Source organism: Leopardus geoffroyi, chromosome A3 (genome assembly GCF_018350155.1).
Source record: "Leopardus geoffroyi isolate Oge1 chromosome A3, O.geoffroyi_Oge1_pat1.0, whole genome shotgun sequence".
Classification (NCBI taxonomy): Eukaryota; Metazoa; Chordata; class Mammalia; order Carnivora; family Felidae; genus Leopardus; species Leopardus geoffroyi.
In genome coordinates this window covers 124,569,298-124,594,299 of record NC_059336.1, presented here as the reverse complement: position 1 = coordinate 124,594,299, position 25,002 = coordinate 124,569,298, and the positions used below count along the sequence as shown (strand labels likewise).

The 25,002-nt window shown below is 49.5% G+C and overlaps 1 long non-coding RNA gene across 1 annotated transcript; it reads left to right on the top strand.

Moving 5' to 3' along the window:
• The first annotated feature begins 3,974 nt into the window (after positions 1-3,974).
• On the top strand, positions 3,975-24,631 carry LOC123581488. Its single transcript, XR_006703757.1, has 3 exons — positions 3,975-4,121; positions 22,644-23,002; positions 23,262-24,631. It is a non-coding gene; the product is annotated as an uncharacterized LOC123581488 (long non-coding RNA).
• Positions 24,632-25,002: the final 371 nt, after the last annotated feature.

Genomic DNA, 25,002 nt, shown 5'->3' with positions numbered 1-25,002 from the left:
CTGAGTGGGAGGCACCATGCTGACCCCTAGGATTCTGATGTGGGTGATGCTGAGGATGCCATTATTTAAGGCAAAACAGAGTAAACAGAGGACAGGCAGATTTGGAGGCAGGGCTCTGGAAGGACATGTTGAGTATGGCTTTAGATATAGTGAGTATGGGGTACCACTGTGCTCATTCTCCTCACCTTCCTTCTCACACTACCATCTTGTACTTTCTGTAGAGTTGGACCAGTGTGTGCTGCTCAGGTCATGGCGAAGGTCACAGCTTTTATGGATGAGAAAAATCTCCCCTGAAGGGAGGAGACATTCATCAGATCACCCTCCTTGGAAGAAGCAAGTGCTGGGATAGGTCTTAGAAAGTTAGGCAACAGGGGAAGGGGTCTCCTTCATCTCCCTGAGGACCTGCTGTAGGTGATTTTAAGGTCTTGCTGGGTGAGGGGAGGAGACGTTTGCTCTAGGTGAGTGGCCAGGGTAGACAGAGACCCTATGAGGGCCATTCATGTTCTGTGGGCTTCAGGAGTAACCATACTCAATGGCCAGTTGCAAGTTATGCCCGGTAAATAACAAATTCCCTTCTGTTCTTTTGGAACCTTCAGTAAAATCTTGCTAAATGTTCCAGCCTGGCTTTATTTAGCTCTGCTGTGGAGATTTAAGGGAAGACTATCATCCATGCCTGGGCAATAAGTTCACTTATTTATTTTTGAGAAAGAGAGAGAGAGAAAGAGAGCATGAGCATGAGTGGGAGAGGAGCAGAGAGAGAAAATCCCAAGCAGGCTCTGCCCTGTCAACATGGATGGGGCCCGATGTGGGGCTCAAACTCATGAACCATGAGATCATGACCTGAGCTGAAATCAAGAGTTAGATGCTTAACCGACTGAGCCACCCAGGCACCCCACTTTTTTTTTTTTTAAGTTTATTTATTTTTGATAGAATGAGCATGACTGGGGAAGGGGCAGAGAGAGAGGGAGGGTTGAGAAGCAGCACTTCTGAGGGGCTTCCATCATGGTGGTTTCATCCGGAATCAGAACAGGTATCCTTGGGATAAAAATATTCTGGGATAAGATTCGTGGTTGTGATGGTCATCTGTCCTTCTCTACATGGATCGGTTTCCTCACTGCTAGCCACAAGTCAGGACGCCTATGTGGCACTGATGGCACATAGTTGGATGGGTTTATGGGTCAGCTGAGCAAAGAGGGAGCCATCAGAGAATAGGTGGCAGCAGAAGTGTTGGAGAAGGGATAAGATGCCCTGGGAAGAGTACGTAGAGGGAGAGGAGACTGTAAACTAGATCAGAAGCTCCACGATGAGCCTAGAGGCCATGCCTGCTCCATCACTGCTGAGTCTCTAATGCCCAATATGGTGCTTGGCACATACTAGAACCTCAATAAGCTGCAGAATGAATTAATTAATTAAAGAAGAGACAGAGATTTTGGGAGCACGCACTTCTAAGAGACCCAAAGAAGTGGCAGAGGTTTGCAACAGCTGCTGTGGAGAATAAGGGGAAACATTGTTAAAGAATGGCTGGGCTACGTGGAGGGTCCAGCAGTCCTTAGGTGCTGGGAAAGAAAAAAGCAGGGAAATTGCTCTGTTTTGACATGAGATACATGTAACGCAGCAGTGACGAGTAACCAAATATTTTCATCTTGGGGGCTGAGTCGAGGGCAGTTAAGAGAGTGTTCCTGCACGGCAGGGCTTTGGGCCCTGACAAAACCAACTGAGAGAAGGTGCCTGGCCCAACAGGCTCCCTGGGGAAATACTCCCAGTGATCCTGGGATGAGCAAGCAGAAGAGAAGCACATTTCCAGGGCTCTAGGCCACCCTCCCCAGGGCCACCAGAGTGGCGGGGTGGGCACAGTTACCGTCACTTTGGGCTGAGGAAGCTGGGTGGTTTTGGACTCTGGGTTGGGAGCTTGGCGTGACTGGTCCATGTTTTCTATTTTAGAAATCGTGATCTGAAAGTACAATTCTAAGGGCTATGGAACCGGGCCTTGGGCTTTTGTGACTCTCTGACCTCTGTCCCCGGGCTGTCATTTGGAGCTATTTTCCTTTTCTCTTGAATCCTGAGAGGGGAAGAAACAAATGTTACTAGGAGCAAGTTTCTCATCACTTTGTTAATGATTGATTTCATTTCACTCCAGAACTTGTTTGACCTTTGGATAAACAATTGAAACCTTCTGGAGACACCTAAAAGGAATGTAGGAATGCATTTGCTATTTAATGGTAGAAAGATTATAAATGGGACTCTGACAGAATAAAAAGTATTATTTATAGGAGTGCTAACAAAAAGTCACTTGTAACATACACATTCTTCAGCAATGGCCAAATAAGGGAAAGTGTGATATCTGGTCACATAACCAAGCTGACTCTGTAAATGAGAGTCTCCGTCTACCCATCCCCCTTTCTCAAGCCTGAGCAATCTCTGGCTACACATTTCTTCTAAGGAAGTCTAGAATTGTGGGACAAATGGAGATCCTGACCACACACACAAGATAACACTGACATAAATTAGCCAGCCTGGATTTTCAGAAGGTGTGTTTAGCTGTGCCAGGGGAGAACTGTTCAAAGTTTTTACTTCCTGGGTAATGGTAGAAATCATAGACGGTATAGTTGGTTACCTGCCAAACTGGAAAGAACAAACAAAGATGAACTGCAAGGAAGGCATGAACAACTCAAAGGGGAAACGGGCACTAATTGGGTTTAGAAAGCCACGAGTTGTCCAGCAGGCTGAGGTGATCCAGTCTCCTTCCCTGACATGGTGACAAACTAGAAAGCAGCCTCACCAGTTAGCCCAGAAAATTCAGAAGGCTCAGCGCCATTGTAAAGTGGGATGCAGAGGAGGCCCTGGAAATGGCTTCAGCCAGGGCCACGGACCCACCTGGGCATGTGTAACCCTCTCTTCCTCAGCTGGATGTTGGAAGAGATTGAAGCTCATGGAGCTGGCCCAGGACCTCAACAAAGATGGCAGGAGGAGAGCCCCCCTCTGTCCCACTCTGTTGTTATTCCCCCAGCAGGACAGGGAGTATGTTTAGTGGGAAAATCTAGGATTATAGGCAGAAGTCCCAGCTCTGTCTACACTCTGCATGCATTTTTGGGCCAATTACTTTTACTCTCCATCGCCTCAGATTTTCTATTTGTAGAGTGGAAATAATTTTGGAGATTAAATAAGATCAACCCAAGCATTCGGCACAGAGCCCAGCTCATCCTAAGTCCTCAACAAATCTTGGTTACCTTTCCTCTAGGGTGTTCATCTTAGCACCTGAAGCACAAAGTAGAAGCAGAATAAATTTTGCTGGATAAATGAGTGTATAATAACTCTTTTGTTTGTCAAGGACTTTTTCAACTGTAAGCTCCTCAATTATCACATCATACTCATTTTTGCAACCCCAGCATCTAGGGTAGGGTCTGGTACATATAGGTGCTTGGTAACCACTAAATTATTGAATAATAGCTTGAGTTCAGAGGGTCCTTGATAAATTGGGGACTCTCAGGATTGCATAGGATCAATTGCCACTCAGGAAGGAAGTACCCACCAGTAGGGTCCCAGAGGATGTGGTAGCAGGAGCTGAATCCCCTGAGCGCTGAGGGGAAGGGGGTCTGGGGACCAGCAGGCTTTCTCCCTTGGAGCATGGTGCTCTCAGCAGGGGCTGGATGGGCAGTGTACCAGTTTGTTGACCCATCGACACAGAGTGAGGAGCAGGGTGGCTGGGGCAGAGAGCCAGGGAGAGCCTGCCTAGCTTACCTCGCTGACATGGCCACAGATGGAAGGAGAGTTGGTAACTTTTACAGGTGAACAAGTGCCAGGAAAAACACTGACGACTCCTAAGTGATCAAGAAATGTGCTTGAAAGATCTAGCCATTAGTACTGTGTGTGCAAGGCCCAGGACTCAGCTGCTGCATTTGTAACCTGAGAAAGCAAGTCCCTGCCTTTTTTATGAGCTCAGCAAAACCAGCAGACCCCACCATGGAAAGGGAAAACAAAGAAATGAGGACATTTGATCAGTTGCCCACAGTGCCTCTGAGAGCACGAGCCCAGAGCTCTGTTTCTGCAGGAATGTACCAAACACACCATAAGTGAGCTGGTAATTGCTTTAAGTCTGGGCAAACTGGTTCTCCTGGCACAAGGTGGGAACTGAGCTTAATTAGACTGCAGGATTTGACTGGAGGAAAGGCCTTTGTTCCAGGTTGCCTCCAGTTTTTGTTTTGTTTTGTTTTTACTTTCTTGTTAAATAAGAACAAAAATTGTATTGTTGGGGCAGGAGCACAGGGCAGGGGTTTGGTATGGAAATTCTCATTCAGAGGTAAACTCCCCACATTTCAGATTTTTCAGAAAGCCAACCCTGAACTTGAGTTTCTGGTAATGCCTGACCTTCACGGGATCTGGGGCGGTATCCTGGGGAGGGCTGGCCGCTGTATGGAGACTTGGCTGGCTCACTTTGGCAGGTTTTCTCCAAGTGACTTGGAAATGGATGCCTGAATCGACTCTACGGTGCCCAATTCCAAATTCTGAGGAGTCTGGGCCACACTTGGGGGTCTGTGGCCTGGCGGCCTCCACGTCTGGGGAGATTGTGCTGTGGTGGTCAGTGGTGGAAAATGAAGTCAGGCATGGTCACTTGGCTTATCTTGTTTGGAGGCAGAAAGTCTGATTTCAGGGTTTGGGCTGGAAGCAGGGAGCTGGGATGGATTCCTGAGGGGGCTTTGGAATCAGCCTCTTCAAACCACACGAAGATTTGTCAGGCCCCTCCTTGGCAATGGGCCAGGGGTTAAAACATCATTTGAGTTCAAGGAAATCTGAATTTGCCTCCTGGAGGGAGTAGACCAGTCTAGCAGATCCTGGTAGTCCAGGAATTGGAGAACTAGAGGTTCAACTGGTCAGGGCCACCAGGAACGGGGTCCAGGCCCTAAGGAAAAGCTTTCGGGGCTCCCTCTTGGACAGACATTCTAAGATCTGTGACTGGGATTTGATCTAGCTCCCATCTGGGCCTCTGGGCCTGGTAATTAGTATGGCTCCCCTATCATCAGCAGCCCTGCAATGCCTGTGTGTGGCTGGGGTGGGGTGCTAGGGCTAAGAACAGGGTGACGAGGCAGGTTTGGGGTGAGCACAGGAGGATGGGCTCAGGGCTCAGAGACAAGGGCATCTGAGAGCTCTTCCTAAGGAATGGCCAGGGACTTCTCTCTTTTGGGGACACCTCCTGTCTTTCCTTATACATAATCATTGTGCCTTTAAGAGATAAAGCCCATCTTGATCCAGCTCATCCTAGGTGTGCTGCTTGGGGCCCAGATCTGGTGGGAGGAGGAGGACGTGAAGGCATACCCTCTTTCACTTGCTGCCTAAAATGAAGCTCTTGTGACCTCCCCCCCACCCCAACACCCCTTGTCTGTCACCTGACCCAGCTCTCACCAACCGTTCACAGCAAGGCTAGCTGGAAAGCATCAGGACCATGCTTGGGAAATCACCCAATGGCTGCCAGGTCCATTCCACACCTACTGTGTGTCAGGCCTGTGTGAGCAGGTTGCAGCGGGGAGGGGGGGTGGACAGGAGAGCACCCGAGATAAACTCCCCATCCCTGGGAACTCTCTGCGGTAATTCTCCTTTCAACATCTGGGTATTTCACTAAGCAGAAGAGGGGGAAGGGCTGTCACAACTAGAATCCTCCAGTATTTTCTTCCTGAGAATAAACATGGTATTTGAAAGGCAAGAGTCTTCCCATTTCTTGTGAGTAGTGGCTGCTTCTCTGGGCCTTTGGGGCTTAGCTTGCTGTTGTATTTACTGCAGGCCTTGGAGTAAATATCACTTCCAGTGGGAGGCCTTCTCTTGACTTCGCACAACCAGGTGGATAGCCCTTCTGTGTGTTCTCCAGCACCTTACCTTACCCTTATCTCAACACTTATCCACTGTATTTCTTTAAAAAATTTTTTTTAATGTTTTCTCATTTTTTGAGACAGAGATGGAGACAGAGTGTGAGTGGGGGAGGGGCAGAGAGAGAGGGGGAGACACAGAATCCTTAGCAGGCTCCAGGCTCTGAGCTGTCAGCACAGAGCCTGATGTGGGGCTCCAACTCACAAACTGCGAGATCGTGACCTGAGCCGAAGTCGGACACCCAACCGACCAAGCCACCCAGGCGCCCCTTATCCACTGTGTTTCAAAAGCCACCCACGAGCCTGTGCGTTCCTGAGGGCTGAGACTGTGTCAGCGTGCTGGCTGGGACACAAAAGGTGTTCAGTGTGCTTCTGGTGAGTGGCTAAGTTATTGGTCAAGTCTGTGTGGTGCCTCGAGGGCAGAACCAACAGAAGTTCAAGAGGCAGATTTTGGCTCAAAAGAAGAAAGAATACTGTAGCAATGAGAACAGTCCGAAAGGTCATGAGTCAAAGGTCATGAACTCTCTGTCACTGAACATGATCATGTCACAGCAGGATAACTCTGGTCCAAAACGTTATAGGATGTTTCAAGTATCAGGTGGATGGAGCTCTTGAGAGGCAAGACCAGCTGATGATGTTCCCAAGTGCGGGGTAGGAAGAGGACAAGGGAAGGGGGCCTGGAGTTGGCTACGGATGCTCCTTGGAGAGGTCCCCATGAAGAGACAAGGCTGAGTTTTGTTCCCACGGAATCTTCAAAGCAGAGCTCAAAGGTCATCTGCCTTTCCTGACTTCCTCACTCTCCTTCTTCTGCTCAAAACACATTGTTCCTGCCTTTATTACCATCCTCATCTCTCTTTAGTGGAGTCTTTAATTAATTACACGGCTCTCATCTAAAATGTGATCGCTTGGAGTCTAAGGACCCATCTTTAATTATTCGTACCCCCAGGCATCTAGACCTGGGCCTGGCACAAGCACTGAGCAAACTTTCGTGGAACGACAGACTAAATGAGGGCCTTTGTGTAAGACCAAGAGCTCATGGTCCTGCCTTGGAGGGAAAATAGCATATGTGAAGAAATTCAAGGAATAATTTCGTAACTAACTGTGTGACTCTGAGGGACAGTTGTTTCACGAAGGAGCTACTGCAGAATCTGCTGGCCCGCAAGCCGTCTCTGATAGGTTTGGGGGAAGGACTGAAACAAGATGTTTCTTCCTCTGCTCGAATGTAAGTGCCATGAAGGCACAGCCTTTGATCACCGCAGGTGCCTGGCACCAGCTTGGTGGTCCATAAATATCTACAGAATGGAAGCATTTTAGTTGCTGTTGTTTGTTTTCTTAAAGCAGATGGAAATGGTGTTGATGATTCATTTGTCCTCACACTGTGAATGTGAAGTCCAACGGGAAGGATTTGCCCAGATTCAGAAAATCCCCACAGCCAGAGCTGGCTTCATGGGCGCATGATGCTGTCGCCATCTTGAAATTCTCAATTTTTTAACAAGGAGCCCATGCTTTCATTTTATGCTGGGCCCACAAGTTATGTAGCTGATTCTGCCCACAAAAGAGGACACTGTCAATCGATAGCAGAAGCTGTGGAAGCTTCTGCCATGGGACTAGCAGAAGCAAGGAAGAATCTTTGGCTCTGGAAACCCACCTGACATAGTGACTTGCCTCGTGGCCTCTGGGCTGCTCATGGGGGCTCACGGGCTCCTGCCTGATCTGAATCTGCAGCTGTTTCTTCTGCTTAGCTCCAACTGGCCTGAAGTGACCTCAGGGAGTGGCAGGGCGGCCACAGTCAATGACCTCACACCTTTTGTCACTGCCAGCATGCTGTCACTGGTGTGAGGAGGGCTCTCTCCCTACCAGCTGGACACTTGTCTGGCACATTTTGTAAACAGTGGCCTCAGCAGCATGGTTCTCACATGAACCTTCTCCACTGCAACCCTTTCAAGGAATTTAGAGCATTTTGCTGGCTTGGTTGGAAAACATCAAGTGGTACCCCTAGGGTACCCTTTGCTGATGCCAATCATTTTCTAATTCTTTAGGGCTGAATTCAAGGAATCTTCTAGCTAAGAATGAGCTTACAGAAAATGGGAGCCCCTACTCAGGGTGGGGGTGATTTTTCTCTCCCTCTGGTTCAAGGACTTTGATCTTGGTGGGTTGGGGCACCTCCTGCCCCGCCTGGGGCCCAAAGCCCTGTTCATTTCTCTTAGGGAGACCACCAAGTTTTCATGCCTATAGGGTAGTGGGTGGCAGAGTTGTAAGGGAGAGCACCTTTCTGTCCCAGGGGTCTGGACCCCTGTGTGTCTGACAGTATGGACCAGTCACCGGTAGAGTCACATTCAATCCTGAGAAAAGCCACCTTCCTCTGCCCCCGGGACACAAGATAGGTAGGATGGCTGGGCTTTGGAAAAGGGACTCCAAAAGCCATACCCATGCTGCCCAGCTCCTTTTGCTGTTTCTTGCTACTCTGGGATGGAGCCCAGTGGGGCTCATAATCTCACAGAAAGCGGGGCTTCTGTGAGTTTTCAGATTTATTCAGGGTGTTCAGTGAGCATTCATGAATGTGTCCCTGGCATTGTTCTTCCCTGAACTCTTCTGGCTCAGACAGATCTCACTAACAGACAGATGCACATCAGGCTTTTGTAGGTGGCCCAGAGTAGTTCTTAACCTTTGCTACCACTTTTTGGAAAACAAAAAATGAGAATTCAAGTTGATGAATAGAAACAGAAGGTGGGGGTGCCTGAGCGGCTCAGTCTGTTGAGCAACCGACTTCAGCTCAGGTCATGATCTCACAGTTCGTGAGTTTGAGCCCTGCATTGGGCTCTCTGCTGTCAGTGCAGAGCCTGCTTTGGATCCCCCCGCCCCTCTTCCACATGCTTTCTCTCTCAAAAATGAATAAATATTTTTAAAAATTAAAAAAAGAAAAAGATTAAAAAAATTGTTTAAAAAAAGAAAAAGATTCTTACAACATCAAAATTGATGTTATTGTTAGATAACATCAAAATTGATGTTATTATTTTTTCTACAAAATAGTATTTTTTAATGTTTATTTATTTTTGAGGATGGGGAGGGGCAAAGAGAAAGGGAGACAGAGGATCCAAAGTGGGCTGTGCACTGATGCAGGGCTCGAACCCACAAACTGAGATCATGACCTGAGTTAAAGTTGGACACTCAAACGACCGAGCCACTCTGGTGTCCCAATAGTGTTGTTTTTAATTTCTATACACTACTGGATATGGGAGGGAGGCCAGAGGTCATTCAACCCAACCCCATCATTTTAAAGACGGGTAACTGAGGTCCATGGGGGCTGGGGGGCTGCCCAAGATCACACAGCTCATTTGGAGCAGAAGTAAGAACCCAGGCCACCCTGTCCTTCTCTCTCTCCAACATAAAGTTCTCAAGATACTTTAGTTATTAATTACACATTCACAGTTAAGGACCTGAGGAGTAACTGAAAGGGCATATGTTTTCAGTGCACTGGCAATAGCCTCAGTAGGTTTTATGGCTGTTTGTTCTGTCATTTCATCAACCATTCATCCTGACTCCTCACTGAGCAACTGCCTTGTGCCAGGCCCTGTGCTCAGTACTAGGAATATCACGTAGAATCAGATATGGTTTGAGTCCTCAGGGGCAAGTTGTACTAGGGAGTCTGTGTGTGGACATATGCGCCCCCAGCTAGAAGCTCCCTCCACAGTATCCTTTACAGGACATCACTTTGCCTTAGTATCAGCACACTCCAGTTAGAAAACCTGCTTTGAGAGATCTGGTTCAGAGACTTTGAAAGTCAGAGGAGTGAGTAATCCCAGAGGCCCATCAGGTGGAGGTGACTTTTTCAGCTTTATTTTAAGCCAAAGCTGGATTGCTGGATCTGAGCATGCTGTCCAATAGGCTGATGGAGGCATCTGTGTAAATGACTAGACATGAGCACATGTGAAATCTCTCTCTCGCTCTCTCTCTCTCATACACACATACCACACGGTGTCAGATGAGAAAAAGGAGACCCAGAGCAGTTTAACCACTTGCCTAACTAGCTAATTAGTTAATCCAGACAGGTAGGGGATTCCTTAAACTTTCCGTTCATTCAGGAACTGAAAAATGGGATGGAGTTTCCCTTAGAAATGACTTCATCTGGGGGCGCCTGGGTGGCTCAGTCGGTTAAGCGTCCAACTTCGGCTCAGGTCATGGTCTCACAGTCCGTGAGTTTGAGCCCCGCGTCGGGCTCTGTGCTGACAGCTCAGAGCCTGGAACCTGTTTCAGATTCTGTGTCTCCCTCTCTCTCTGACCCTCCCCCGTTCATGCTCTGTTTCTGTCTCAAAAATAAACGTTAAAAAAAAATTTAAAAAAAGAAATGACTTCATCTGAAATGTCACTGCTTCTAAGATGACATCTTGGAAAGGCATCAAGGTGGTCATGGTCTCCTGTGGTGCCTTAGAATCTCGGGAAGTCACTGCTATTGTGGACGATTTGAAGTGGCTACAAGTCTAGAAGTCAAACCGTACTGTCCCCGATGCCAGTTGCTCCCTGTGACAAAGGCCTGAGACATCTCAGCTGGGGCTGGGGCAGGTGTTGGGCAAGCCCTCGCCCCGCCCCCTTTTAGCCCAAGGAGTCCCTGGGAGCTTGCAGGGTGGCAGGAAGGATCAAGGATGTGTTCAAAGCCTGTGCCCCCACTGCAAGATGTTTTGGTTTAAGTATGGGATTATTGTTCTCCCTTCAAAGCCCGTGATAAAAGCTGCTCAGGACTGCCCTGCAGGGGCAGGAGGTTTTGATGCTGCAGGAAGGCCAGGACCCTGCCTCCTTCTGTAAGTAACTCAGCCCATCCACACACTCAGAACTGAGGGCTTCTTGAGTGGGAGAGACCTTAAGTGGACTGAGTCCAACTTCCCATGGATGGGTTCTTTCCAGAATATTCTGCCCCTGTTTGCTTTCTTCCAGAGACAGGACATGTGCTCCTTTTTGAAAACTCCATCTACAAGAGCTTTGGACAGGGCTGATCTTCTTGTAGGAAAAGGCCACCTTTCCTTCCCGTAATGTCTATCTAGGGGTCCCAGCCCCGTGGTCTGAGGGCTAACCTTGCTCTCTGTGGTCTTGCTGCCCTATGGAGGTGTGAGTCTGGTGTCCACTGTGCTCAGGGCCAGTCATCCGAAGGTCACTTCTTGGCCATTCTTCCCAGATGTGGTTGAGAAGCACAGGAGCTCCTGAAAGGGCGAGCTTCAGGATTCTGGAAAACCAAAAGCCAACAACTCCAGTTGCACACTGACTACAGAGGAGCTAAGTAGGGCAACAGCCTAAGAGGCTTCTCAGCAACATGGAGCATGGAAGCCACAGACTATTGGGGATTCCCTACCTGTTGCTTTGAAAGCTTCGCCCTATGTACATAAGCCTTCTTCCCCCAGGGGCTTAGTTAGCCACCCCAAAGCTGGGCTCTGTTCGTCTCTGAGTCTTACTGTCTCAACATAACTTCTAGCCGGAGGCAGAGAATTTTCTTGCTGTTTTGGAAACAGCTGGAGTACAAACCACCTCCAGCCTTGGGCTCCAGCCTGGGGACTCAGAACCTCAGGCTCAGTCAGCACCGTGTTCTGGACATACATCCGCACAGGGCTGATGGTCACAGGAGCCCATGGGTGGGCGAGCAGTGGGAGCAGGCATAGATCTGTGGGCAGGGGCCCGCAGGTCATGTCACGCCAGCCTCCATCATTAACCATGGGCTCTCTGGCTTGTGTCCGGAGAAGAGGCCCAAGATGAGGCTGGGCTGGGTGGCAGTGTAGCTGGGGGAGCTGGGAGAGTGTGACCCCTGATGCTCCAGAGGTGACCCTGGAGGACTGGGCAGGGTTTGCCTGGACCGCTCCTTAATGAGCCCACCCAGGCACATGGCTCGTCCCATTCACCTCTTCAGCAACATTTATATTCAGCCAAGTCATCCTAGCGAAAATGATTCTTCCACTGCCTGCCTAACTGAACGAGCAAAACCCCTGGGGGTTATTTGGACAAGAGTATAAACGATCTCAGGAATGTGACCTGACCTAGTAAGTACAGGAAAAATGAAGGAAAGCGTCTTCAAGGTCTTTGGGGATTAAGTGGTAGTAGGCATTAGGGGTGTGTGGGGGACTCTGGAAGGGGGTCCTGTTTCTCGTGCACCAATGGGGGCACTATCTCAAAGCGGGAGGAGCAAGAGGGAGCTTGCCTGTTCTGCTGGAGAAGCTGGGCAGGCCCTGTGCACTTAGGAAGCTGCTGTTACACTTCCCTTCAACACAGGGTAATGACCGAGAATTAATGTTTGTGTTTGGGGAATGTGCTTGGTGTGTGTGCGCGCGCGTGTGTGTGCATGAGAGAGAGAGAGAGAGAGAGAGAGAGAGAGGGCTCGAGTGACCTGATCATTACCCATCTAGTGACCTGAGAGAAGGCGGAGACTGTCTGCCCTATACACTGGTGGGGAGACCCAGAAAAGACCCAGATGCCGTGCCCCAGAGCCCAAGTGTCACGTGAATTATGCTGCTGATCAGCAGCCCAAGTTGAATGATCCTATCAGGCCAACAATGGCACTGGGCTAGAACTACACTAAATAATTCAGACTGGGAAGCAGACTGCCAGGGATTGTGGTTTCACCCAGATTCCCTAACCAGAGAAGAAACTAGAAGGGGCAGATCATCCTGGGGTCAGACCACTTTGTGTCTGCTCAGGGAGGTGACTGGAGGTTTTCCCCAAGTAGGGAGGGAGGTTCACTCTGTACATCGAACTACGGAGTTGCTCTCAGGGAAAGTCATAGATCTGAGCACAGCTCTGTGCAGCCTTGGGTCTGTGTGGAGAGGGAAAGACCTCCTGAACTGAGCCTCTGCCTTAGGGTGACGATCCTCCCCCAACTGGGGGACTCTTCCTGGTAGCAACCGCTCTGTCTAGATCCCAGCCACTGTGGGCTCAAGGCTGCAATCACCGAGTCTGTTTCCTGAGGGCAGAGACATCGACTACTGGTGGATGGGCCCTGCCCAAGCTCTGGGTGTCTGTAGGCCTCCACGGGCCACCCATGGTCAGAGCCAGAGCAGAGCAAACTGAGTCACTGTGCAGCCTGGAGAACTGGGTCCAGGGCTCCTTGATGGCTTTATTTCCCAACTTTTATCCCCAGCTTCTAGAACTTAGGCTAGTACAGAGTAGACCCTCTGTTTATCTTTGCTCAGTGGATTTATCAAATAATATAAAATAAGCCAACTTCTTTACCTCAGTAAGCACAGCTCAGACATCATACTTTCTTTCTCCTTTAAAATTTTTTTTAAATGTTTTTATTTATTTTTGAGAGAGAGAGAGAGGCAGAGCAAGTGGGGGAGGGGCCAAGAGAGAGAGGGAGACACAGAATCCGAAGCAGGTTCCAGGCTCTGAGCTGTCAGCACAGAGCCCGATGCGGGGCTTGAACTCACAAGCTGTGAGATCATGACCTGAGCTGAACTTGGATGTTTAACCGACTAAGCCACCCAGGCACCCCTCTTTTTTCTTTTCTATTTTTCTTTTTTGACATCATAGACTTTCTTTGATGATTTCTAAAATGGTAGAGTCCTGGAATAACCATCATTAGTTAATAATGTGGATGAACATTAATTATATCATCATAGAACACTAGTTATATTGTGACCTTCTCATTTTTGCTTCAAATCTATTTTATTTGTTGGTAAATAAGAATCATTATATAGGAGAACTGGGTCCAGGGCTTTTTTATTTTTTACTTTATTCACTTTATTTTTATTTTTACTTCATAATTCTTTTTTAGAGCTCTGTACATGTTTGCACGTGACTGTGGCATTTGATCTTTGCAACAGTCTTGGGCGATAGGAAGGTTGGTGCAGTTTTGTTACTCCCATTTTCCTGCTACACATATTGAGGCTGAATGTTTCCCAGACCTGAGATTCCACCTGATGCTTTTCCATCGCCCTCAACGGGGAGGCCGGGCCATCAGAGTGTGTAATCCTCCTTTTGTCCCACCAAATGGGAGGCGGCACTCAATCGGGTCCTCATGTTATAAGGCAGATGCAGGCCCCGAACAACCCTGCAATTACCAGGGAGAGGGTGTAATTTGGGGAACTCAGCCTGGGTGGGCTTTATTCTGGAAATCTCCCTTGTGATTAACTCTACTCTTATCAGACAGGATTATGTGTGGGAAACAGAAGCAGTCGGTTCTGACTCTGGCTCAGAGTCAGGCTGCACTCCATGTGCCCTGGGGGGACACCGTGGCTTCTGTGTCAGAGGCCTCTCTCCTTGAGCTGAGTGTGAGAGTTGCCAACTGAAGCTCAGGTATGACGGTCCCCATAGGGACCCCTGCACACCCTGGTCCTGAAGTGACCCCCGAGTCCTGGTGGTGGCCACTCCTCTTCCTCCCCAGGTCCCGGGCAGTGCTCCAGCCCTGCGTGGAGTCTGGTCTGAACCTGCCACTCTGCCTCCATCACCAGCAGTTAGTTGCTGTTGGAGGACGTTCGAGTGCCAGCCCTGATGTGCGGAGCTGTGACTCCAAATGGGAATCTCAGTTCAGATGGCTGTTTCACCTCTGATTTTCACCAAAATCTGTCCTGTTTTGGTGTCAGGACAGATGGCTGTCCTGTTCTGTCCCAGTTTTCTAACCTGTAAAATGGGTGTCTGGGCCACTGCCATGCGGTACTCTTGTAGGGTAGCGTGGAGACCGACACTCAGTGACCTGCTCTGTGCTCCATATTTATCTTATTTATTCTTCAAAACCACCCTCTGGGTAGATATTCATGCCCCCGTTTTACAGTTGTAGAAATTTATACATGGAGAGATTTAGTGATCTGTGGGAAGAAAAACAGAGCAACCCTGGACATTTGGAAGCTGGCCTTCTATTCACAGCCAGCCTGTGCTCCCCTGTCGGACATAAACGATCTCACAGGACACCAGCCTCACACAAGGGCACCCTGATCCAGGGTAACCTGGAGCCAACGAGGCTGCTTCATTTTGTGTGAGCACAGGGAAAAAGTCACTATGACACCCCAAAAATCTGATACCCCCTCAAATGAGTGCCTGCAACCTCTTTACAGCTGTATCCTCGTCACAGCTCTTCTTATGGGAAGATTGGACACTTGCCCCCACTTTGTAACAACATCCAGTTGAAAGCGAACTCCCTCTTCTTCGACCTCCCCCAAACCGCCCAACCAGGCTCAGTTAGGTTTTTTCTAACACCCTCTCACTGAGATGCCCCTCGTATGTGTTCCTCTTTACTGCAATGAGTAATAAACCCAGCTTGTTTCACTGTAGGTGTGATCTTGTGGTCTTCTCGGAGGGTGTTGAGCCTTGGCCAGGATCCCATGGTTGAGGAAGGATGAAGACAGGATTCAAACTGAAGACTCAGGCTTTTCTGATCAGAGCCTGTGTATTACCATGTGGGCCCTCCTGTCTGGGAGAGCAGTGAAAATGACTGATCTCAGCACAGGACAGTGCTCCAAACCCCCAAGAGAAGCTCCCAGTCAGACGGAGGCTCAGAGCTCGGCATCCACTCATGGTAGCCTTGACTGTGGTGTTACACTCTGAACTTCCCATATGCTCAGAAATCACCCCAGCTAGATAGCTTTCTACTTGCTGACTGTTTGAAAGTGGAAATAGTGAGCCAAACACCCTTAATCTGTCATGTGGTCACACCCATTGACCAGGCACAAGGATCCCCTAGCCTGTAGAGTGATTGCCCCACCCACCCCTACGGCCCAGCTTCTTGGTGCCTGGCACATGGAGCCTTCCATGTGTTTTCTTGGCAAGGACATCTGAAACCCCTTTCCCAGTATTGTCCTTTGTTCCTGGTGATGCCTCTATAGCAGTGTCCTTGGTCCCGGCAGGGCACTGGCTTGAGATTTAAGGACTAGCCATTCTCACAGACCTTCTGGAGCCCAGAGGTCCGTGTACCCAATGGCTCATGACCCAGACTTTGGCATAGCTCCCACCTGAGAGCATCTGGCACCAACACCAGGGGAGCATCCTTGTTGTCACAGCTGCTGAAATAACGACAATTACTGTGGCCACCCGGTGCCAGCACTGTTTGTAGTGATTGTTTTGTGCCAAGACATTCTTTATACTTCTGGTTTCTTCATTAAAAAACCCTATAAGGTGGGTACTATTACTCCCATTTTACTGACAAAGAAACGGAGACTCAGAAAGTTTGATACTAACCTAAGCTGACAGACTGTAAGAGGCAGAACCAAGATTTGGGTCCAGATCTGTCTCCAAACAACTTACTTCTTCCCCTCTCTGGTGTCTGACTACCTGATTACATGCACCCAAGTAGTTGTTGCACTTACCATTCAAGCCATTCAACAGGTGGATGCTGTTCTCTGCCACGATACCCACTCAGGACAGGAAGACTCATCCCCCAGTTGCTGGGGCTGCTGTGGCTGCTGACCTCCCTGGGGATTGCCATTCACCGGAGACAGATGCCTTATCCGAGGTTATGCCTCTTCTAGGGGACGGGCCACATCCAGTGACTGGTCAATGGGGGCAGGTATAAAAGCCTGACCCTTGTCCCATCTGGGGAAACTCTGAGGGGCCATCCGAACTTCATAGTTCCCTGTGGGGTCACCTGAGGCCTTGTGATTGCGGTGCTGCCCACCTTCTCCTTCTCCCAATCCCGCCTCCTTCCTTCTCTCATAGACGGTCATCTGGAAGGCACTCCTTAGGAAACTTCCTGCACAGTCACAGTCTGCTTTCTGGGGAGTGCAACAAGGATGTTTTGCAAGATTAGCTGGGGCTTGCAGATTTACCCACTGGCTCTGTCAGCAGCTGCAATGTCTGGAGGAGGGTGGTTCCCCCAGCAGGAAGGACAGCCATTCCTGTGTCCCTGGCATCAGTCAGCCAAGCTGAAGGCAGAGGACCTATTCAACGAACTCTAGGGCCTCACCTGTTTCCAAGAAGTTCTCTGCCACAAGGCTCTGCTAAATAAGTGTTTAGCAAGAAAGCCCAGAGCTAACCCTTTCTTTAAAAAACAATCCAGGGGCACCTGGCTGGCTCAGTCGGTTAAGCATCCGACTCTGACTCTTGGTTTTAGCTCAGGTCATGATCTCACGGTTCTTGACTTTGAGCCCCGCATCAGGCTCTGCTTTGCTGGTGCAGAGCCTGCTTGGAATTCTCTCTCTGCTCCTCCTCTGCCCGCACTGTCTTTCTTCCCCAAAATAAACAAATAAACTTAAAAAAAAACTCAAAAAATTCAGATTACAGGGGCTGATAGTCTGAGTTTATTTTTAAGGTAAATTAAGGTAATCCACTTTTATAGTTTAACCTCTAAAACAGATTAAGTCATTTATAATGCCTTGACTAGGGAAAACAGCATGGTAACAAAGATATTATTACCTGATTCTCCAAATTCATCATTTATTTAGTTCTCTAGGCCAACCTCTGGGCTAGGGTTAGGGAGGCAGAGATCTAAAAAAAAAAAAAAAAAAAGATAGACACATGATTTTCTTTAAGTTTATTGATTTATTTTGAGGGAGACAGAGACAGCATGAGTGGGGGAGAAGCAGAGAGAGAGAGAGAGTCAGAGAATCCCAAGCCAGTTCTGCACTGTCAGTGCAGAGGACTGCCGTTGGAGCTCAAACATGAAACCGTGAGATTGTGACTTGAGCAGACACCAAGAGTTGGATGCCTAACCGACTAAACCACACAGGCGCCCCCCATGTCTGCATCTTGAGCTTACCATCTAGTAGATGAGGCTGACTGACATCAAAGCAGTTATAATAAAAAATATGATAATGATAGTTTCAAGGGTCCAGACTCTGGTTTAGAATGTTGAATGAAAAAAAATGGACATTATATTTCCATATTTAATTCAATGAAAACTAGGAAGAGACAAATCAGAAGCTCTGTCATCCAGAGCGATTCCAAAGAGGAGTATAATTTAGGAATTTGCTCATCTTTTTCACTAGCTCCAGACCTCACTCAGCTGAACCTCAAGGGGTTGGGGCTGCCCAAAACCTTTACGGAAAACTTCTTGAGCATAATTGTGTATAACCTGTGGCCCTCTGCCAAAGTCTTAAGAGTTATTGCACTAAAATTGTAGTTGATTATATCACTTCCCTACTCAAAAAAATGTGTAATGCTTCCTTTTCCACCCTCACTGCCTCCTGGATAAAGTTCAACCCTTCTCCCTCCATTATTCCCTAGAAAACTTTCCTTTGTGGTCCAGTTGGTCCACTCATTGGATCCCAAACTGAGGGGACCTTGCAGATAGTTCTGGTCTCCTTGCCTTTGCTCATGCTCATCCCCTTTCTTGGAACATCGTCCTCACTTCTCTCAACAAGCCTATTTAGTGCACATGTCCCAGGCCAGCCACCATTTTACCTCCTCTATAAAGTCTTCCCTTGAAGTGACCTCTAACCTCTGAGAGGTCTTGTATTGTTCCTCAGTAGGATAATAAAGCCCTGTGATACTGTGGTGGCCCTTCATTGTGGCCTTGACCTGTTATCTTACTGTGTTCTGTCACTCAGTGTTCCACGAGTCTATAAGGTCCCTAGCAAGACTATGACCTAACATGGAAGGGTCAGTTTGTGTCCCAAGAAGTGTCCTAGAGGACCCTTTGGGAGGACACTTTGCATGTCCTCCATGATGTGATTTATAGGACCAAGCTAGAAATGAGAGAAGTTGCTCCCTTTATCTCTTTATGAAGATTTGGCACATTTGGTGCTCCAAATATTGAACAGAACCAAGGCAGCTACTTTGGGGAAAAGGGGTATTATTTTTCACTGTTGAGAATAGATTAACCCAACTTCCTTTTCTTTTTAAGAAAAACCATAAATCAAAAAGGAAAAAAAAAACCTCTATGTGACCCTGTCTTGGTTCTCTGGGAACAGCCTAATCTGGCCTCAATCCCAAAAGGGGGGGAAAAACAATTTTTCAAAATGCTAATGGGCCTACACATTTGAGTTCAGTTCAGGTTTTTAGAAAAATGAACTATGATTCATGTGCGCATGCACGTGTGTGTATGTGCGTGTGTAATGGTACCTGCCTCTGTGTAGCCTGTGTGCTGATGTGTGTGTGTCCAAATATCTGGTCATGCTGCTCTTGAACTTTCCCTGAGTTGAAAACAGGCCTGGAATGGTGCAGGGGGAGTGCTGGGTGGCCCACTGGATGCCAGGAAGACGCTCTCACCAGAATCCAACCCTGTGAACACCCTGATCTCCGACTCTCAGCCCGAGATATAGAAGCATCTGCTGTCTGAACCGCCCAGGCTGTGTGTGGTGCTCTGTTACGGCAGCCCGAGCTGACCAGGTATGACTTTAGGCCCTGAATGCTGGGAAGTGGAGACTGGGTTCAGGAATGAGTTCCTGCTGTGGGGAGGTGGAGGCTTGGTGGGGGGATCAGAATGCTCCCAGACTCACGTCTCCCTGGGCTGGCTGAGACAGGTAACTTCCTCAGACAATCTGCTTCGGAGGAAGCAGTGATTTCGGGTCCAGACGTGCACTTTAGCTCCCACTGTGTAATTAGAGGATGTACAGCAATGGGCAGCTGGGCCCGTGGCGGGCCTGGCACTCAGATCGCGGTCTGTGGTAATGCTTGGCCCATGTCTGGCTGCGTAGTGGCTCAGCTGAACTCGGGTTCCTTCCCTCCCTGTCGGAGGGGATGCATGTTCTTACAATCTTCCTCCAGGGAAGGTGGACTGGGGGGAGAGATAACTGAGTCCCCAGGGTTACCGTGAGACCTGTCTCAGCCTCCCTTCATCCGGGAGTCTTCCCCATCCTTTCCAGTCACCCCCACCCATTGTTCTTGCACAGCTGAATTTCTTTTTCTTTCTGTCTTTTTAAATGGAGCAGATGTATATTTTCTTTGTTTTTGTTTTATTTATTTTGAGAGAGAGAGAGAGACAGACAGCATGAGCAGGGGAAAGAGAGAGACTCCCAAGCAGGCTCTGCACTGTCAACGTGGAGCCCAATGTGGGGCTCGAACTCATAAACTACAAGATACAGACCTGAGCCAAAACCAAGAGATTGGATGCTTAAGTGACTGAGCCACCCAGGTGCCCCACTGCACAGCTAAATCTCTGGCTGATGAGTCTATCCGGCCTGAAGAGTCCGGGACCAGAGCCTCCTGGCTGTGGTGGGTTTGGTCCCATGTGACTTCAGAGAATTGACTTGGTCTCCAACGTGGGGTCGTGGAAAGACGTTGTTTGGACAGGACCATCAGTAAGGAGCCTGGGTGGCCCTAAGCTTGGAGGCGTCCCACAGCCTGGAGGGGAGGCCTCTGTGGGATTTCTGACCTGAGTGAAGGTGTCAGTCCCCAAGCCCCCTACCCCAAGCTACAAAACCCTGTGCTCTGTGGAAATGATCTCCACCTTCTCTTTGTATACCTCCACCGCGAAGGCATTTTCTATAGCTCTGCCAGTGTAAGCAGGCTGTGTCGGGCTGCCTTTGAGAGGCTAAATGGAGGTGGGGAAGACTGAGAAGAGGGAGAGAAAGATAATGGAGGGAGGTTCTAGAAACCTAGATGGTGATATTCAAGAAGGATCTGGCCCAAGACCGGGGTGGTGGACACTTGGGCTGCCCCCCGCATTGTGCTTTTGAGGTGGTGGTTTGGATGCCCCATATTCTGTACCTTCTAGGAAATGGGAGACCCTCAGGAATCTGGCCATCAGGCCAGGGGCTGCGGCCTGTCAGCCTCTCTCCTGTCTCCTCTCAGCCCAGTGGCCCCACCAGGCTTCCCCACAAACACCCATTCCCTGCTCCCTATTTGCCCCTGCCCCGGGAGGGGGGCACACTCAGAGGGACCGTGCTGCCAGGAACGCTCCCCTGTGCGAGGGAGGGACTTATGCAGATCCGAGAGTCGGCTCCTCCAAGCTGCAAAGAGGTGTTGTCAGATTTGGCTGCCCTTTATTTTATTTATTTATTTTTAAAGTTTATTTATTTATTTATTTAATTTTGAGAGAGAGAGCGCGCTCAAGCGCGCGTGCGCGCGTGCAGTTGTGTACTTTCACGTGGGGGAGGGGCAGAGAAGGAAGGGGAGAGAATCGCCAGCAGGCTATGCGCTCAGCACAGAGCCCGAGTGGGGCTCAGTCTCACGACTTTCGATCACGACCTGAGTCAATACAAAGATTTGGTTGCACTTTAAAATGCTTGGTGCAGGGGCACCTGTCTGGCTCAGTGGGTAGTGCATGATCTTGATCTCAGGGTCGTGAGTTGCAGCCCATGTTAGAGGTAGAATTCACTTAAAAAAAACAAAACAAAACAAAACAAAACAAAACAAAACAAAACAAGAATAGAATGCTTGGCACAGCTTTTGCTGTCAGGTGGTCCCAGCGGGCTTCTTCAAACTGCCCCTCACCCTGTGTTTTGTATAGCTAAGGAGACAGAGGTTGAGAGAGGCCAAGGGTTCTGCCCGGGGTCACGTATTAGGGTGGGAGCTCCCTGGCCTTGGGGTTCCTGGGCTGGATGAAGGGCTTGTTGCTGCCGTGGAGGGGCGTTTTGCTATGATGGGCCTTCCTACAGGCTTTCAGGCCACCTCTTGGCTGTGTGGCTGGCCCAGCTAGGTCGGCGTTTGCGGTGGGGTCTGGGGAGGGGCTGCTGGTGCAGCATTCACAACAGCATCTCGCAGCCAATCTGTTTGCTCAGGGCCTCTGCCTGGCGTCGGGGTCCAGGGACAGAGTGGCAAGGATTCTGCAGTTTTCATCCATTCCCTCCTGAGTGTGAGTTGTGGGTCCCCTGTGACCTGGGGGCTCAGGAAGCCTGCAAAATACTTCTGAAATTGGAAAGGGGCAGCACAATTGAGGGTGGAGCCCTGGGCAGTGAGGGCCAGTGGGGCCCTGCTCTGTCTCGATTAGTCTTGCAGCCTGTATCTCCTCCACTGCACCCCGAGTTTCCCACTCGTTTGTTGAGGGGTTGAGTGGATGCCTGAAGGCCTGACGCTGGGCTGCAGGACTGTGCCTTCTTTGTCTCTCACATCCTTGTAAGACTTCCAGGCAACAGTCTGAGCAAACCAAGGAGAGCCCTAGCCCTTTTTATTACTTCTCTGAGGACAAAATTTGTAGGCCAAGGGGAAACCCAATTACTGTGCCCTTTTGTCTCTTTTGAATTACTTCCTAATCTATCTATTAAAAAACAACCTCAAGCAGGATCCTAAATAAATGGGCTTTAAGCAAGGGAATTATCGATGTGATTCATTCTCCCTCAGGGCAGATGTGCAATTTATCTTTCAGCAAAGCATACAGTGACTTAACAAATTGGGCCTAAGAACAATGGCCATCAGCCCGACCATCCCCAGGAGAAAGAATCAGCATTCTGAGTCAGTGCCGGGGCTCTGACCCCATTAGGGCCTTCTCTGGGGGAGCCCCTATAATGGTGACATCTTAACTAAATTGGGCCCCGAGAGTGGGCAGGCCTGGTAAGGGGGCACAGGGCATAGCCAGGGGCTGAGCAGAGCTGGGCAGGGGACGAACCCCTCCTTCCCTCCTTCTCCTGGAGCCAGGAGGGGCTGCGCCTCAGGAGCCTGTGCAGATTGGCCCAACCTCTCCCATCTCCCTCACTTCACCCCCCCCCTCACCCAGTCGCCTTCCAGATTGCTGCCAGGAGGATGCCTCCCCACCCCTGCCCCCCCCCCACCCAGGGCGTTTCACACCCTGATTTTGCATTGCCCTCTGTGCAGTTGAGGGGGCTGAAGGGATGGGGGGGCAGGGTGGGGTAGGGGTCAAGGGGTAGCATTCTAGAGGTGGGCACTACGTGGACCCTTGGCCCTTGGCCCCATGGCAGCTGCTGCCCTACTCCACACCCCCCGAATCACAGGCTGGAACAGGGCCAGGAACGTGGGACTGAACCCATTTTTCTTTTTTCTTTCCAGAGATGGCAGTAATTGTTCCTCCCCAGCCTGATGTGGGAGAAGGCTGAGTTTTGCTCTGGACTTGTCTGCACACTCCTGGCCTTCGCCCCTCACCCGGGACAGGCCTGGTCAGGTCTACCAGGCCCCGGGAGCTTTGCTTGCTGGCCCAGGGCCTCACCCAGTGCACGCTGCTCTGCCCTGGGCCCTGCTTTCCTGAGGCCCAGCAGCCAGGGGCCTGTGGTACTGCCAGCTGAATTCCAAGTAAACTTTCCCAGAATCACAGAATCTCTTGGAAACAGAACCCCTTGGCAATGTAAAGCATTCTCAGAACTGAGGAATTACAGAAAAATAGAACCTCAAGTTTGGAAAAGATTCTTCAGGTAATCGACCTTCTTTCCAGCACAGTGGCCTCATCTGCCTTCTTGTCTCCTGCTGTCTCCTTGAAAGGAAGCTTGTCCTTGTGGGAGATCTTCCCAGTGCCTCTCTCCTCCCTGGATCCGTGGGTGTCTCCACTTTGCAGTTCCTTTGCAGTTCCCAGCATTTGCCACCTGTGAAACACTAGCAAAAGCAAAGCGTGTGGGATTCTGTGTGGAGGCTGGGAAAAGCCCTGTATTGCTCTCTGTGTCTTTCTTCCTGCAGCATTGATGCAGACAGGTTTGTGTTGAGATGACAGAACCACGATCAGAGCCACCAGGGTCATCAAGACTTTGTGTAGAGGACAGTGCCCTGGAGACGCCCGAGCTACAGCAGACTTTGCGTGAAGGAGAGAGAAACTTGGTGAGATTTGGGGGCCATTTGCTACCCCAGTATAATGTAGCCTGTCCTAGCTGTGGTGTTGTGATTTATAATAAGAAGTATATGTATTTGATCTTCGTCCCTGTTTCTGGCACAGAGTCCCCAAATTCCTTGGAATTTCCTAAGTGGTTTGAGCCCTAAAGATGTCTTTTGTTGTGTTGATGAGGTGACTTTTGGGCCACACCTAGGATTAGGGGCTGGTTGCCAGTGGAGCCAACCTGAGTACAGGACTGAGACTTTCAGTCCTATCCTCCGGCCTTCCGGGTAGAGGGAAGGACTTGAGATTGAGGTCAGTCACCAATGGCCAATGATTTAATCAATAAGGCCTATGTAATGAAGCCTCCATAACCGCCCCCCCCCCCCCGCCGCAAATGGGGTTCAGAGAGCTTATGAGTTGGTGAACACATGGAGGTTCAGGGAGAGTGGCACTCTTGGAGAGCCTGGTGCCTCTGTACCCCTCCCCCACCCAGGCCCTATGCATCTTTTCCATTTGGCTGTTCCTGAGTTATATCCTTTTGTAATAAACAGGTGATCAAGTAAGTAAAATGTTTGAGTTCTGTGAGCCACTCTCCCGGATTAATTGGACACGAAGAGGGGGTCATTGAAACCTCAAATCTATAGCTTGTCAGTCAGAAGCATAGGTGACAACGTGGGGTGGCAGCTGGTGTCTGAAGGTGGGGTGGGCTTGTAGGACTGAGCCCTACACGTGGAATCCGATCCTGTCTTCGGGTAGATAGTATCAGAATTGAGCAGACTTGCAGGACACCCAACTGGTATCCGGAGCATTGTTTGTTCGTGGTAGGGAAAATCTACCCTACTTCGGAAGTGGTACCTAGCCTGTGTTCCAAACTTCCCGGAACAGGAATTCACCATGACCATGGATTTTGGGTTCATTGCTGAGCAGCTGTCAGCTGGAGAATTCCTTTTTCCCCCAAACTGAAATCTGTTTCCTCAAAGCTCCCTGGTTGCCCACCCCAAGTAGGTGAAATCCATCGTGACAGTTTCTTGTAGTCCTTTGGGGCTCTCTTTTCTCCCTATGCCAGTGACTCCCGCTCTTTAATGTGAATCATTTGGAGGGCTTATTAAAGTGTGGTTTCCTGGGCTCCATCCCCAGTTTCTGATTTGTAGGTTTGCGGCAGGACCTGGGAATTTGCATTTTTAATTTTTTTAATGCATTTATTTAGACAGAGAGACAGAGCACAAGTGGGGGAGGGGCAGAGAGAGAAGGAGACACAGAATCCGAAGCAGGCTCCAGGCTCCGAGCTGTCAGCACAGAGCCCAACGCAGGGCTCGAACTCACAAACCACAAGATTGTGACCTGAGCCGAAGTCTGATGCTTAACTGACTGAGCCACCCAGGGGCCCCAAGGAATTTGCATTTTTAAATAAAGTTTATTTATTTTGAGAGAAAGAGCAAACGCAAGCAGGGAAAGGGTGAAGAGAGAGAGAGAATCCCAAGTGAGAGAATCCCACTGACAGTGCACAGCCCAACAAGGGGCTTGATCTCACAAACTGTGAGATCATGACCTGAGCCGAAATCAAGAGTAGGACGCTTAACCACATGAGCTACCCAGGTGCCTGTAGGA